Source organism: Neofelis nebulosa, chromosome 1 (assembly GCF_028018385.1).
Source record: "Neofelis nebulosa isolate mNeoNeb1 chromosome 1, mNeoNeb1.pri, whole genome shotgun sequence".
NCBI lineage: Eukaryota > Metazoa > Chordata > Mammalia > Carnivora > Felidae > Neofelis > Neofelis nebulosa.
In genome coordinates, this window is record NC_080782.1 from 94,428,706 (window position 1) to 94,446,215 (window position 17,510).

A 17,510-nucleotide genomic window follows, 5' to 3' on the forward strand; every position below is an offset into this window, starting at 1 on the left:
TAGTTAACATACAGTATTATATCAGTTTCGTGTGTACAAAATAGTGATTCAACAATTCTATACATTACTCACTGCTCTACATAATAAGTGTATTCTTTAATCCCATCACCTATTTCCCCTACCTCCCTCCTGGTAACCATCAGTTTGTTCTCTACAGTTAAAAGTCTATTTCTTGGTTTGCCTCTCTTTCTCTTTTTTTCCCCCCACTTTGCTCATTTGTTTTGTTTCTTAAATTCCATATATGAATGAAACCATATGGTATTTGTCTTTCTCAAACAGCCTTATTTCACTTAGCATAGAACTCTCTAGCTCTATCCATGTTGGTACAAATGGCAAGATTTCATTCTTATGCAATCCCTATCAAACTACCAACAGCATTCTTCACAGAGCTAGAACAAACAATCCTAAAAATTTTATGCTATTACAAAAGATCCCAGAAAGCCAAGGCAACATTGAAAAAGAAAAGTAAAGATGGAGGCATCACAATTCTGGACTTCAAGTTATATTACAAAGCTGTAGGTTCAAAACAGTATGGCACCAGACAAAAATAGTAACACAGATCAATAGAACAAAAACCCAGAAATGAATACACAACTACATGACCAGTTAATCTTCAACAAAGCAAGAAATAATATCTAATGAAAAAAAGACAGTCTCTTCAACAAATGGTGCTGGGAAACGAGGACAGTCACATGCAAAATAATGAAATTGGACCACTTTCTGACATCACACACAAAAATAAACTCAAAATGGATTAAAGACCTAAATGTGAGACATGAAACCATAAAAATCCTAGAAGAAAATAGAGGTAGTAACCTTTTTGACATCAGCCATAGCAACTTCTTTCTAGGTATGTCTCCTGAGGTAAGGGTAACAAAAGTAAAAATAAACTAATGGACCTGCATCAAAATAAAAAGCTTCTGCAAAGTGATGGAAACAATCAGCAAAACCAAAAGGCAACCTACTGAATGGGAGAAGATATTTGCAAATGTTGTATCTCGTAAAGGGTTAGTATCCAAAATACATAAAATACTTATAAAATTCAACACCCAAAAACAATCTAATTAATAAATGGGCAAAAGACATGAGTAGATGTTTTTTTCAAAGAAGACATACAGATGGCAGACACATGAAAAGATGCTCAACATTACTCACCGTCATGGAAACACAAATCAAAATTACAATGAGATATCACCTCATACTTGTCAGAATGGCTAAAATCAACAACACAAGAAACAGCAGGTTTAGGGAGGAGGTGGAGAAAGTAGCATCCTCTTGTACTATTGGTGGGAATGCAGACTGGTGTAGCCATTCTGGAAAACAGTATGGAGGTTCCTCAAATAGTTAAAAATAGAACTACCCTACAAGCCAGTAATCACATTACTGGGTATTTACCCAAAGAATACAAAAACACGAATTCAAAGGGATCCATGCACCCGGATGCTTATAGCAGCCTTATTTACAATAGTCAAATTATGGAAGCAGACCAAGTGTCCATTGACTGATGAATGGATAAAGGAAGATGCAATGTGTGTGTAGTACACAATGGGTACTGCAAACATTTTAACAATATTTACTCTTCCAACCCATGAGCTGGAATGTTTTTCCATTTCTTTGTGTCCTCTTCAATTTCTTTCAACAATGTTTTATAATTTTCAGAGTACAGGTCTTTCACCTTTTTGGTAAAATTTATTCCTAGAAACTTTATTTTTGGTGCATTTGTAAATGGAATCATTTTCTTAATTTCTTTCTTCAACTTTGCTATTAATGTATAGAAATGCAACAGATTTCTGTACATTGATCTAATATCCTATGACTTTATTGAATTCATTTATCAGTTCTAATAGTTTTTTGGTGGAATCTTTAGGGTTTTCTACATATATATCACATCGTATAGAAATAGTGAAAGTTTTACTTCTTCCTTACCAATTTGGATCCCTTTTATTTCTCTTTGTTATGTAATTGCTGTGGCTAATATTTCCAATACTATGTTGAATAAAAGTGGAGAGAGTAGACATCCTTGCCTTGTTCCTGACCTTAGGGGAAAAGATCTCAGGTGTTCCCCACTGAGCATGATGTTAGCTATGGGTTTTCCATATAAGGCCTTTATTATATTGAGGTATGTTCCCTCTAGACGTATTTTCTTAAGGGTTTCTATCACGAATGGATGTTGTACTTTGTCAAGTGCTTTTTCTGCATCTATTGAAATAATCATATAGTTTTTATCCTTTCTCTTATTTTTTTTAAATTTTTTTTAACGTTTTTTTATTTATTTTTGAGACAGAGAGAGACAGAGCATGAACGGGGAAGGGGCAGAGAGAGAGGGAGACACAGAATCGGAAGCAGGCTCCAGGCTCTGAGCCATCAGCCCAGAGCCCGACACGGGGCTCGAACTCACGGACCGTGAGATCGTGACCTGAGCCAAAGTCGGACGCCCAACCGACTGAGCCACCCAGGCGCCCCATATCCTTTCTCTTATTGATGTGATGTATCATGTTGATTGATGTGCAAATACTGAACCATTCTTGCATCCTGGGGATAAATCCCACCCACTTGATCATGGTGAATGATTTTTCTATATACTGTTGGATCTGCTTTGTTAGTATTTTGTTGAGGATTTTTCCATCTGTGTTCATCAGAGATATTGGCCTGTAGTTCTTTTTTTTTTTTTTTTTTTGTGGTGTCTTTATCCAACTTTGGTATCAAGGTAATGCTGGCCTCATAAAATTCCTCTTCTGTTTTTTATAACAGTTTGGAATAATAGGTATTAAATCTTCTTTAAATGTTTGGTAGGATTCACTTGTGAAGCCATCTGGCTCTGGACTTTTGTTTGTTGGGAGTTTTTTGATTATTGACTCAATTTCATTGCTGGTAATTGGTCTGTTCAAATTTTCTATTTCTTCCTGCTTCTGCTTTGGTAGGCTATATGTTTCTTAGAATTTATCTATTTCTTCTAGGCTGTCCAATTTGTTGGCATAAAATTTTTCATAATATTCTTTTACAATTGTTTGTATTTCTGTGGTATTGGTGGTTACTTTTTCAAAAGAGCAAACTATTGATACACACAACTACCTGGGTGACTCTCCCTGGAATCATGCAAGTGATAAAGCCAATCCAGAAAGGTTACAGACTATTTAGTTCCATTTATAGAACATTTTTGAAATGGTAAAATTTTAGAAATGAACAGAGAACAGATTAGTGTTGGGGGGTGGGCGGAGGGAGGTGAGCTATTGTTACAAAAGGGCAACATGAGGAATCCTTATGGTGATGGAAGCGTTCTTGACTCTGGTAGTGGATACATGAACCTACATATGATAAATGTATAGGACCAAAAATATACACACACAAACACAAAAAAACAAGTAAAACTGGGAATTTCAAATAAGATTAATGGATTGTATCAATGCCAATATCCTGGTTGAGATATTATATAATAGATTCACAAGATATCACAAGATTACCCACAGGAAAGTGGGTATAATGTACACGGGATCATTCTGATTATTTCTGCATGTGTATCTATAATTAACTAAAATGTTTCTATTAAGAAATGAAAAGATAGTGAGGCAATTTGAGTCTTGCTAAAAATAACCCCAAATTTCTAAGACCTCAGGTGCTAACAGTACAGATGGCAGAGGGATCAGGTTAATAAAAACAGGCTAATGTCTGGGATTTGCTTTACAATAACACAGGAAAGGGGTCAGTGGACAAAGGTATGAAAAGGGTATCACTGGCCATAAGGTGGTAACCACTGAGGTTGCTTATTGAGTTCATTGGTATTTATTAGTATATCATTCTGTCTACTTTTGTTAATATTTTAAATTCTCCAAAATAAAAAACAAAATAACAAAGGTTTTTGATACCATGTCGCAATATAATGAATCACAGAACTCTAACAGTGAAAGAAACAAGAATCATTTCATATAGCCTAACACTCTTCTTGCAGATGGAAACAACAAATCCCAGAAAGGTTGGTAGTTTACCCAATGTCACCCCCAGTTAGAGGCACAGTTAGTTATAACCTATGTGGAAACACTGAAACCACTGCTCTTTGTACTGTAGTACGCCATTTCTTAACTATTAGCATACTTAAATTGGACTGATGTTCTGGGGAACATCAGAATAATATTAACATTTGAGTAAATTTGTTAAAATTTTATTATTTTCTTTTATTATGTTTTTAAAAAGGGATTTGGGTATATTTATTTTTTATTTTTTTTTAATTTTTTAACGTTTATTTATTTTTGAGACAAAGACAGAGCATGAACGGGGGAGGGGCAGAGAGAGAGGGAGACACAGAATCGGAAGCAGGCTCCAGGCTCTGAGCCATCAGCCCAGAGCCCGACGCGAGGCTCGAACCCACGGACCAGACCGTGAGATCGTGACCTGAGCTGAAGTCGGACGCCCAACCGACTGAGCCACCCAGGCGCCCCGATTTGGGTATATTTAATTTGATTTAAGAGTTACTAGAAAAAGAAGTCACATGCACTTTTATTTTCTTCAAAATGTTGCTATGTCATTATATTAGAAGATACCTGTGTTTAGAAAATTACATTCATTCAAGGAGCAAAAAGATTAAGTGGTTCACGTTAATTATAGAAACCTTGATTTTACTGAATTCAATTAACAGTAAGTTTACAGTGATCTCTCATTTAGAAAATCTGATATGAATTAAGCTTTACAACTAAATCCCATTAAAGAGGGATCATGGTGAAGACACTTCATAGATATTTTATTGAAAGCAAACCCAAATAGTGTGTTGGGCTTAAGAAATGAGATCCATATCTCTATTTAGCCTACAGGAAAAAGTAATTGAAGGAAGAAAAACTTTCTTCTATCACTAAAAATATCTATTACTATTACTGAGCAAACCTAAGTAACGAGCTTTATTCATAATGTCCCCTTGAGGAAAAGAGAGTCTATTTGTTTATCTTCTACCAGTCAAGTTTTTTATTCAAACCTAACATTAACAAGCCAGAATCATAGCCAAGAAGCCAAAGAGTGACAAGGGGGCAGTGCTGGTTCAGAGGCAGTCTGTAGCTGTATCCATCAGTGGACACATAAGCCATCTACAATGGCTATGTAACAAACTTCATTTAGTTTCCTTCCTTCTTCCTTCCTTCCCTCCTTCCCTCCCTCCCTCCCTCCTTCTTTCCTTCCTTCCTTCCTTCCTTCCTTCCTTCCTTCCTTCCTTCCTTCCTACCTTCCTTCCTTTCGGAGAAAGCACACATGCAAGCTAGCAGGGGAGAGGGGCAGAGGGAGAGGGAGAGAGAGCATCTTAAGCAGGTTCCACATGGAGCCGTGAGGCAGGGCTCCATCTCACAACCACAAGATCATGACCTGAGCCAAAATCAATAGTCAGACTCATAACTGACTGAACAACCCAGGCACCCCTCATTTGATTTTCTTGAGCCAACAGCTTTTAATGTCATCAGAAGTGATAAAAGCTAATGAAAGCTTTTTAACAAACCACTGAAAAGTCAATTCCTTAAAAAAGAAAGAATTTCAACTATTAAAACATTTAAAGTGAATTATAAAAATAATCTAGGTGGAACTCTAAGTAAAAGCAGGCCTTTTTTCCGTTTCACTTTAGATTGGGGTGATCTTTTCACTATCTTCACTCCTAGAATGACTTTTTTCATGATCTCTGTGGCTTTTGAGTGACTCACAACAACCCTTCCAAGTGATGGCATTTTTTCAACAATTGTAAATGTAGTTAAGTGGTGTGCAAGAGAGGGTTAAACACAAGGCAGACATCTATCTTACAGTACCCAGGGTGAACAACAAAGGGTGGTCACCAAGATGATCCCAAGAATAGCATCTCAGTGATGCTCCCCTTGTTTCTAGGTATATTATCACTGCTACTCCTGATTTTTTTTTAAATGAAAAAAAAATACATGACTCTTTGCTCTTCCAGCTTCCACATAGGGGAGAGAATTAGCATCAGCATGGCCAATGTGGGTTCCTACTGAGATAAAGAATCTGTCTCCTGTGTGGGATGAAATCCTCCTCTGCAGCCTGGCAAGCTAAAGGGCAAGGCAGGAGGGAGGGGACCCAGAAACCCACCAAAGCACATCTGGCAGCTTTCTGCATGCTTACAGTTGTCTCCATAGTGCTTCTTAGGCCCTATTTCCTTTAGGACTGTGCAGGAGATAGCAAGGCAGCTTGAGCCTGAAGCTGGACAGCTAGCAAATCGGATGAGTTCAAGGCTGTCTCTTAGACTCCATGCCAGAGAACAGAGCTCCCCTAGGGGGAGGGAAGAGTAATAATGTTTAATAGCACCTATCATATGCCAATGACAATTAGCCCTTACATCAGAACAATATATAAATAACATTGTTTTCTGAAGAAAAAAAATCAGAAGGGCTTACAAGGACTTCTTTAAAGAAAAGGATGGTTCTCCTCATCTACGTTTTAGGATTGCTGAGCAGCTACAAGCAAGAAGAGTTAGCAGGATAAGGGATTTTAAAATCAGAAATCCCTAATGGCAATCATGACTAAACGGAGAAAGGGAAAGACTTTCACCAGTATTCTAAGCTTTGGATCAGTCTAACATGTTCAGAGTTTCCCCTTTGCATGTTACATAAGAAAGACCAGCATAAGAGGCACCTGGGTGGCTCAGACAGTTGGTTAAGCGTCCGACTTCAGCTCAGGTCGTATCTCACGGTTTTTGAGTTGGAGCCCTGCATCGGTCTCTGTGCTGACCACTCAGAGCCTGGAGCCTGCTTCGGATTCTGTGTCTCCCTTTCTCTCTGTCCCTCGCCCGTTCTCTCTCTCTTTTTCTCTCTCTCAAAAGTAAATAAACATGACCAGCATCAGTTTTTCTGCTTCACTCTTCAAGGACCATCAGATCTGGGGCGTAGGGAATGTTATTAAACATTTGTGTTCTCAGGAGCCATCCCCACACTGTGCCTTTGAACTCAGCACTTCTGGGATGGTACTTAATAATCTACCTTGTTTACAACATTCCAGGTGATGCTAAAGCAAGTGGTCAGCAAACCACCCCAGTGGTTGCCTCACATATACATGAAGTGCCTACTTTGGGATTCTTTACTTTTAGAGTCTATGGGATTACAGTGCCAAGAAAGCCCAATCACCAAGACTCAAAACTGCAATAAACCAGCTTGGCTTCACTGGCTGCTCATCTATGTCTTAGGGAATATCACTAGCTCATTGGTCTCCTTTCAGTGGGATCCTATGCACCTCTGTTAAACTAAGACATCAGTTCATCACCCCCACTCAAGGTACAGAGTCTCTGGCCTTTTCCTTTATCTCCTCCTATCCAAAAAAAAATCCTTCAGTTTTTCCTTTTTCTTTGAATTAATTCTTGCTAAAAATATCAATGGCCATTAATGGCTTAGTATGGTACTCCTTTATTAATTATTACATTCAGTTGCAGATCTGTGGCTGATAGCCTTAATCACAAGGAATCTTTACTAGTGGAATTTGGGGTGCCAAAAGGAAGTAAGTTTTGCACCATGCATGTAACCACCAATGTGTAAGATGTGCCTTAAAAGCCACTCTATGTTTTAAATCCAGAGTCAGAAAATTCTTCCCTGTGCTACAGGGTAAATCAGTTTCAACTAGATTTACCCTTGCAGAGAATTAAGAAATAAGAATCATCTTTTATATAATATACTCTCAAAATTATGAACCAATGTATTGTCTTCAGAATTCTCTTTCCCATATTAAACAATCCTAGTTCTTTTCCTTTTTTTTTATATCCCTGATTCCAGAGGTCTGCAAAAGCTTTCTTAAAGAGTCACAGAGCAAATATTTTAGGTTTTGTGGGCCATAGGTCTCTGCCATTGTAGCGTAAAAGCAGCATGTAAACAAAAGGACTGCAGTGAAAACTTTATTTACAAAAACAAGGTATGGCCCATAGACCTTAGTTTGCCTACCCCTATGAGTCCCATCTTAAGGCCTTCTTTAACTTCATTTTATTATACTTTTATAAGTAGTAAGCAGAACCTTATTAAAGGAGGTATATCTCCATTTGGTGAACTTCCTCCCCCCTTTTCTACCTTCTTTTCCTATCTTAGGATGTTACATTAGATGTCCTGTGGGGATAAATTCTGAGCCTTAAAAGAATGATGATAATTGAATCCAATAGGCTGAAGTTTGGCTGAGGCCATTTTCTAAAGCAGAGATAGCACTACTCTAATTTAAAGAAGTGAGATTTTTAAATGTCTTGATGAATAAACTGCAAATTCCTTCAGCATAAGAATGAACTTCTATACTCAAATCCAGAAATGGGTAAATTTCACTGCCAAAGGGTGAAAATGATAAGGTCTTGATAAAGAGTCCCAAAGGCAAGCATTGTAGTAATTTCAGAGGGCTGTGCAGGCTCTCTCACCATGTGCACAAGCAACAGCACATGTAGGAACAAGCAAAGATCTAGTCTGCAGGACCTCCTAGTAAGCCAACAGCTCATTCCACTTCTTCAAGACCGTGTCTGGGTTATGTGGATGTGAATACGGCTCTATTTGTTTGCTTGTTATTTTTTGTTTTTGTTTTTGTTTTTGTTTAACCAGGACAATCCTTAAAAAGTTCTACAGGTATCTGCACCATGTGCCAAGTCCTGTGATTGTGCCAGGACAAGTCGTGGGGTCCCTTGTAAATAATATTATTTCAGTAGCAATGAGGGCACAATGAAAGTTCTCATCTTTCTACTGGGGTGTAAGAATACATTCAAAATCAAAGATAAAAACACCAGATATTATGGAAACATAGTATAGTCAAATGTGGAAAAGGGTACGGAATTTAAAATTAGATCTGGATTCAGCTCCTGGCCCTGCCACTCAAAGGATAGACAGGTCCCTTAATCCCTCTGAGCCCCAGGTTCCTTACTTGATAAATGAAGGCACTTTCCTCCCACTTGTCCCTTGTTTGAAGTACATTAAACAAGACAGAATGTAAAAATCTGACACATAGTAGGTGTAGGGATTAACTTATTCATTCATTCATCACCAAATGTTAGAGAGTATCTTCTGTGTTCTAGATCAAAAGTCAGGAAATATTTTCTTAAAGGGCCAGTTGGTAAATATTTTAAGCTTCGTGCGCCACATGTCTCTGTCAAAATCACTCAATTTCGCATTGTAGCATGAAAGCAGCCTAGACAATATGTAAATTAAGCGTGGCTTTGTTCCAATAAAACGTTATTTATGGCCACTAAAATTTAAATTTCATATAATTTTAATGTGTCATGAAACACTATTCTTTTTTCTTTTTCAACCATATAAAAATGTAGAAACCAATCTTAGCTTGTGAGCTGTACAAAAATAGGCAGCAGGCCATAGTTTGCCAACCCTTGTTCCCATACTGTCCTAGGATCCAGGAAGAGAGAGAAGAACAACAGATACTGTGCCCTAAAGGGAAGAAACATGTTAAACAGTCACACAAATAATAATAAAATTATCGTCATAATAAATACTACTAGAGAAAATGCTCATAGTCCCCAGAGTGCATATAATTTTACCACATCTATAAATTCAGTGTGTAAGATTTTAACCTTTTTTTGTTTCAGCTCTTTAAAGTATAAACCAATTTATGTAGCACAGACTTTTTAAAATTCCTAATCACTATTTCCCAAGGTTTACTTTTAGTTCAATGACCATACCATCCACCTAGATAGATTTTTTAACCTTTTTTAAATGTTTATTATTTATCTTTGAGAGAGAGACAGAGTGAGATCAGGGGAGGGATAGAGAGAGAGATAGAGACACAGAATCTGAAGCAGGCTCCAGGCTCTGAGCTATTAGCACAGCCCGATGTGGGGCTCAAACCCACAAACTGCGAGATCGTGACCTGAGCCAAAGTTGGATGCTCAACTGACTGAGCCATCCAGGCACCCCTAGAGAGTAGATTTTTGTCCCCACATTCACCAGATTGCCTTATCACCTAGAATGTGTCACCTCTAACCATCCAATCTTCTTCCTGACAAATTCTTCTTGGAGCCCACTAAAAAATCTCCTTTGCTCAGTCGGTTGAGCATCCAGCTCTTGATGTGGACACAGGTCATGTACTCAGGGTCATGGGATTGAGCCCCGAATCAGGCTCTGCACTGATAATGTGGAGCCTGCTTGGGATTCTCTCTCTCCCCCTCTATCTCTGCCCTGCTCACATACACACAAATGCTCTCTTTCTCAAAAAAAAAAAAAAAAATCTCCTTTCACACTTCATTCTGCACTTCCTCCTGCCCTCAGCAATAGTTTTGACAATGTCCTGCACATTTTTTTTCTCAGCTTTACATATACTCACATATATGTGCACACGTGCACAATGTGTGCGAACAGAGCACATACACATTCACTCACTAGTGATTACTAAGCAACTACTATGTGTTAGGCATGGTGCTGCCACTGGAAAGATGTTGGTGAACAAAACAGACAAGGTCTTTGCTCTCAAAAGAGTTTATAACTACAGGAATTATAATTATTTCATTAAAGTCTTGCAAATATTGTAAGAATGTAAGAAACCATCTTGGGGCCTTATCTGGTCTAGGGTCAGGGAAAGGTTTCTCCTGCCATGGCACGCACACATCCTTTGGAATGTGAGTGCTTCATTGAAGGCAGGGCTTATGCCTATCTTGTTCACTCAGGTATCCCAGGCATCCTGAACAACACCTGGCAAATAAGAGACTTCCAATAAATATCTGTTAAGTGAAACAAATGAATGAAATGAGTAAAAATGTTCTGTTGTCATTTCCATCGTATAAATCAGAGGGGTCTACACTTTTTTTGAATGTGACTCCAGCACTCAAAAAATGTAAGCACTCATCTTTAAGATGTGCATATTTACCTTGTGATCAATTATGAACATTTGTTTCTGTATAATATATTACATGTATTATAAAACACGTTAAAATTGAAAACCTCAGAAGACAAATATGAAGGAGAACTATTTTTCTAATAATTATTTTACTTAGGGGGTGATCTGGGCACTGGCAAAAGCAGCCTTCCCACTCTGTGCTTCACTCTGAGCATCAGAGAACTTTCACTGGCACCCTGGTCTCACCTCCTCTTTGGACTGCTTGACCATTTGGCACTCAGCTTTCTGGGCCAGTGGCTGCGGCTGAATGAAATTGCAGAAATGTTGATTTTAAGGTACCAGTTGCAAAAGTTAGCACCTCATAATGGTCACACACATAAACAGCAGGCAAATGAGCACACTGTTCCTTGCCTTTCATTGGGCTGCCAGCTCCAGAACCAGTGCTGTCAAAAAGCCAGGAACCAATCTTGACAGTCCTGGACAATCAGACAGCTGGACACCAAATGGCCAGATCTCACCTGCCCAGCAGTCCTGCCTCTCTCTCCAGCACTGGGGGCACTGCCTCAACTCAAAACTGACTCTGAAGGACCTTTCTCTTCATAAAGAATCCCATTCTAGTCTGCACATAAACAAAGAGCCCTGGGTTCCAAAAGTATAATCAATACAATAAATAAAATGTTCTAGAAAAATATAGTTATTTTATTTATTAATGGTGCAAACACCTTTTTTGCCAGTAATATTTTGATAAAACCAATTTGATTGAATTTGTTGCAGTTGTTTTATTTTGTTTTGTTTTAAATCTTAATTGTGATATGGCATTCTAAAGTTCTGGCTTCAGTTCTTTTTCCATTTTTTTTTGATAGGTGATTTTAATAACTGCAATAGCTGAGGAAGATGTACAAATCCATGTGTAAGAAGTTCAGTAGGCCCCCCTCATCCACAGGGGATATGTTCCAAGACCCCCAGTGGATGCCTGAAACCTAGATAGTACTTAAACCATATGCATACTACAGAGTTTTCTCCTATAAATACATAACTATGGTAAAGTCTGTTTTATAAATTAGGCACAGAGATTAACAATAATAACTAATAATAAGTAGAATAATTATAACAGTCTACTGTAATAAAAGTTATGTTAATGTGGTCTCTCTCTCTTAAAACATCATGTTGTACTGTTATCACCCTTCTTGTGATGACAGGAGATGAAGCGAGGTGAATGACATAGGAACTGTGACATAACATTAGGCTACTATTGACCTTCTGAGGATCTGTCAAGAGGATCATCTGCTTCTGGACTGTGGTTGAAGGAAACCAGACAAAGCAAACACCAGATAAGTGCAGCTTATCCTTAATGACTGGATGTACTTCATCCATGACACTGACATTTCAATCTCCTCTAGCTTTAAAAGGTTTGTCTTCATGTTGTAGATGTTTTTCCGTGAGTTGCTAATCAACACAAATAGCTTCATACTATTGGCAAGCACAGCATACAGATGGGTTGAGGGTCATCTTTTTTTTTTTTTTTTTTTTTTTTAATGTTTTTTATTTATTTTTGGGACAGAGAGAGACAGAGCATGAACGGGGGAGGGGCAGAGAGAGAGGGAGACACAGAATCGGAAACAGGCTCCAGGCTCCGAGCCATCAGCCCAGAGCCTGACGCGGGGCTCGAACTCACGGACCGCGAGATCGTGACCTGGCTGAAGTCGGACGCTTAACCGACTGCGCCACCCAGGCGCCCCGAGGGTCATCTTTAACAACAGTAAATATAAACCCTATCTCAAGTAATCTTAATTTCAAATTTGGACAGCTAATTTGGATCTGATATAAGATCTGATCATATATTTTTTTACATACTGCCGGGGTTTTTTTTGTATGTTTGTTTGTTTGTTCATTACAGTTTCTTTGCAGGAATCTGTAGAGCCCCTAGTCTAACAAGTAGGAGATGTGTTAACTGAAACTGGACAGCATCATCCTGGTAAATCCAGGGCACAGAAAACTGAAATGTATAACAGACACCTGAAGGAGTGAAGGCAACCACTATCAGCTCTTTCCTATCGTCTGGCTCCCACTATGCCTTTTAGTGTCTTGAGAAACATACAATATCGAGTCTTCTGACACATAAATTGTATGAAGACTCAGCATGAGGCCATGCTCAAGTATTATAAAGCTTCATTTAAAAAATAAGTAAGTAAAAGTAAATATAAATAGCAGTTCAAACGTTATTTCCTACATCTCAATGAACTGTTTTTGCACACTCTCTGGGGTGCATGCCTCCACTTAAAAAACTCTATGCTGGTGACCTAACCCAAAGTTAAAGAAAATATAAAGAAGACAAATTTTATCCTTGGCATCCTCTACATCTAGTTTTTCATGGCTTTGTTTTCCTCTTTCAGCACAAAGCTCCCAAATTCAGCCCTTCTGATTGGATCTTCAGAGCAAAAGAATCTACTAAATTTACCAGTAAATGTTTCAAGCAAGACTTGTTAATCCAACCAAGAGGCTTTGCCTTTGAAGAAAAGTTTCCCTCAACAGGGGAATCTTAATGAATCACCATTCACCATGCAGTTTCGGTAACAGAGAACATGACACGGGGTGGGGGGCAATGATGGCTTCCCTGGCACCTTTCAGAACACAGCCTGTGAATGACTGCCTACTGACTGAGAACACCAGCCCTGCCAAGGACCATGCAAAGGGGCATGTGGGCATCACTAGTGAGTGATCTGTCTCTCAGGCAACAGAAACTGCTCTGGGAAGGAACTATATACATTTGACTTCTAATTGCTGTATCCCCATTTCTCCCTGTTATCAAGCCTGGGCATTCAACCACTTTTTCCATTTGCAATGGTAATAATAAATCAACATTCAACAGAAGTTTCCAAAGAAGAAAATAAAAGAAGCTTAAGCTGGTAATACTGAATTAATGTATTTTCCTGGTTACTTACAATGGTAAAGCATTATTTGCATAGTAAGAAAAATGCTAATTTTATTAAAGTGCTATTCGATAAGGCTTTCAGACTAACTTGCAGAACCCTAAAAAATTATACAGGGTGACTTGATTTGTCAATTCTAACCTCTTTGGAATCATTTGCCTGCACAGTTGCCACACTTGGAAGAAAAACCAAATCCAGAACTGACTTGTTTCCTAAATGAATTGGGAAGTTGTCGTTAAAAAGCATCTGCTACTTTACTGCATTCATGTAAAAGCATTCTTGTGCGGCTATAACGGACTATTGAGCAGATGTTTTAGAGCACTCTACTCACAGCAATACGTGTATCATAAAAAAGATAAGGAGCTACAACGTAATTAATGATTTTGGTTCCTCTATAAATGCATTTCACTTTTTTAAAAAAAAATGGATTTAAAGTTGTGTCAAGAACCTCAACTTTTTACTCAAGCAATTCACTTGCAAGAAAGTGAACACAAAATCATTTACAACAATAAATAACGAATGGTCAGACTCGGCCTGATACCCAACGTGATGAAATCTGAGGTTATAAGAAAGGCTTCTCTAGACCAAATCACCCTACGACCTCCCTGGGGATCAGCCAGATAATTAGCCACTGGGTATCAACTTCTTTGTGTTTTAAATGTCTTCAAGTCAGGAGAATATGTTTCTTCAAGCCAGAAGAATATGCAACACTTAAAATCATTATGAGCTAATTTTTTAATCTTAGCCAAAACTTTCAAACTGGCTGTTGGCTCACAGCATGGCCTGTAGAAGCAGAAAACTACAGTATCAGGAAGGCCAGGGCTGTGTATAAACTTCAGCCATGGCAGTTATAAATTGGTAACCTGTTCCTCTTACTCCGATAAGATCCTCTAAGTTATGAAATTTAAAAACATGAGAAACAGTGGTTAACAACTACATCAAAGTCTGTAAGAATATTCTTCTTCAATCCAAGCTCCAGGCTCTATTTGGAGTCCATGTCTTAGAGTGGATTATTCCCAGAGTAGACCTTGAGAGGAAAATTTGAGTGCAAGTAATCTATTTGATGAATGATTTGAGGAGCACCAGTAAGGGAGTAAGGAAATGAGGCAGGATGGGAAAGAAAGCAATACAAATGTGGGCACTGGGGCTCATTCGAAATGGAAACATCTGGGGGGCTGTATGGAACACACTGCACACTTGTCCCACCTAAGAGGTTTCAGAAGTTGGGACGTGTATTCACCAATGCCTACCTGTTACTGATTGAGGACTGCTTTAGGGTGCTAACTGCTGGAGATGCAGGGCTACCTCACATTGGAGCCGAACATGCTCCTGCTGCCACAGAATGCCCTCAGGCAGAGTTACAGGTGCATTCAATTAGACAGTGAGCACACAGCAACAGTAAGTGGCATGGGGATATGGACAGGGCTGGTGGCCACCACTGTAGATCTGGGCAAAAGCCCAACAACAAGTGCCCAATCTCTTATCCACAATTCTGAAATTGAAAAAGTTCCAAAAGATTTTAAAATACATTTTTTTCATAAATTTGGCACCCAAACTCATTCGGTGGCAAATTCTTACCTGAGTGATATTCTTATATTGTTTATTCATTGCACTTTGTATGAATATTGTTTCACTAAAGGAATACTAATACCACTGCACATGGTGTGCTGCTCAGACACCAATGGGAATGTAACATAATACAGAACTTACTTTTATCAAATTATATTACTTTTCTAAAATTCCCAAAATCTGAATTCCAAAACACTTTGGAGCTCAAGGATTGTGGGAATATAGCTTTTTGGTTGCCTTCCACCTTACTGTTAGATTTGTCTAGAAGATTAACAAAACAGTACAGACAGAAGCATGTTGACCTCCTTAAAAGTCATTGAATAAATTCCTAGTCAATTACCACATTAAGAAATCTGAAAAACAGGGGCACCTGGGTGGCTCAGATGGTTGAGCGTCCAACTCTTGGTTTCAGCTTGGGTCGTGATCTCGCAGTTTCATTAAGTTCGAGCTCCACGTCAGACTCTGCGGTGATAGCATGGAGCCTTCTTAGGATCCTCTCTTTCTCCCTCTCCACCCCTCCCCAACTCATGCTACCTCTGTCTCTCTCAAAATAAATAAGTAAACTTTAAAAAAAGAAATCTGAAAAATAAAAAAAAAAGAGAAAAGGAAATGAAGGGGAAAAGCATAGGAAGAGGAAGGAGGATAGAGGAAAAGAAATAGAGAAGCATACTATGATAAAAAGCTAAAGGCAGCAATAAAAAGTGAGAGCTATACTAAGACTGAACATAACAACAACACAAGCAAGTTTCATGCTGTTATTCTCCACTTATGTTATTGCCAAAATATAGTCTCCAAAACTGTGATATAAAAAGATAAAGGAGAAATAGACAACAGAGAATATATACATGGATGAAATACAGAAGAACTGCTTGAGGGAGGAATTTGATTATAGACAGCTATCAATATTCAAAAGAAAATCACAACCCTCACATCCAGTAGAAATAACTCAACTCTCTGTTCCATAACCACCACTGCATTCATCAGCTGAAACTTTGCCTAACCCAGGTCTGCAAGAATGGTCTCCCTTCACCATGAGAACACAAGCTTCCTCCTTATGAAATTTTGTCTTAAAGTTCCTCTGTCCTAGAACATCTGCATTGATTAACTCTATCAGTCTAACGCTGACAAAATCTCCTTAACAGTGAAATTTTGCAATTATTATATTTGTATGTGCAAGTCTCTGTGACCTGGACTTATGGAATGGCAGTTATGGTTCCTAGCAAAGCTTTTCAGCTATATGAGTATTTTTATTCAGCAGGATTCTTGTAACTTTCTCTTTACCACGGTCCACTGTGTTGAATAGTCTTAAACTTCTCATTTCAAATATTAAAGCTTTACACCTTCAAAACCTATCCCAGGAAAATAAAAACCCAACACAAAGGTAAAGATTTCAAAATATGAATATCAATAAAGATCTCAGTATTTTTAAAAAGGTGATCTAAATGAAAAACTCCATGTAAAACATTTAGGACATTCCTTAGCAAGTAAGAAAATAATGTTAGATTATTGTTATCATTATTAGTTGGGTGGTGCAGTAATATGAAGCTTGGCTTTAAAAAGAATAATCTGGAAATGAACTAAAACATGGATAGAAACTTAGAGAAAACATGGTAAGATATGTTAGAACTAAATTTAAATTCTATTCAAATTCTATTCAAATAGAATGATCTTCAATAGAGGTCATATGAAACTTAAAAAAAAAAGTTGGTGGGGGCACCTAGATGGCTGAGTCCATTAAGTGTCCAACTTCAGCTCAGGTCATGATCTCACAATTCGTAAGTTCAAGCCCCGCATGGGGCTCTCTACTGTCAGCACAGAGCCTCTTCAGATCCTCTGTCCTCCTCTCTCTCTCTGTCCATCCCCCTCTTGCATGTGTTCTCTCTCTCAAAAATAAATTAAAATTTAAAAAAAATAGTTGGGAACCATATTGGGAAAGAGAGAACAAATGAGAAAGATGTTCCAAGAGAGTAGTATTTATTTGTGTAAGCAAATTACAGTTGAATGTAAAGGGCACAAAACAAGCCCATTCATTTAATACCAAGGTTTTGAGCCCGGATAACTGGGAAGATGATGGTGTCATTAACAGTAAAAGAGACATTAGCAGAAAATACTATTTTGGAAATGCCTATTTAACATATCTAGGTCCTATGGGCCACTGAGTTTGTAGGCAAAAGTCGAAAGAGAGATGGGGACTGCAGAAATGGCTTTCATAATAGTTATCACTATTTGATCATTAACTAC

General features: G+C 38.2%; 1 protein-coding gene and 1 long non-coding RNA gene across 16 annotated transcripts in view; one reads left to right on the forward strand and one right to left on the reverse strand.

Moving 5' to 3' along the window:
- The window catches only part of ATG10 (autophagy related 10), a 449,505-nt gene that overhangs the window by 112,190 nt on the left and 319,805 nt on the right, over window positions 1–17,510 (reverse strand). The window lies entirely within an intron of this gene.
- On the forward strand, window positions 12,061–13,643 carry LOC131510746 (uncharacterized). The gene is made up of 3 exons (XR_009261172.1): window positions 12,061–12,179; window positions 12,679–12,954; window positions 13,164–13,643. It is a non-coding gene; the product is annotated as an uncharacterized LOC131510746 (long non-coding RNA).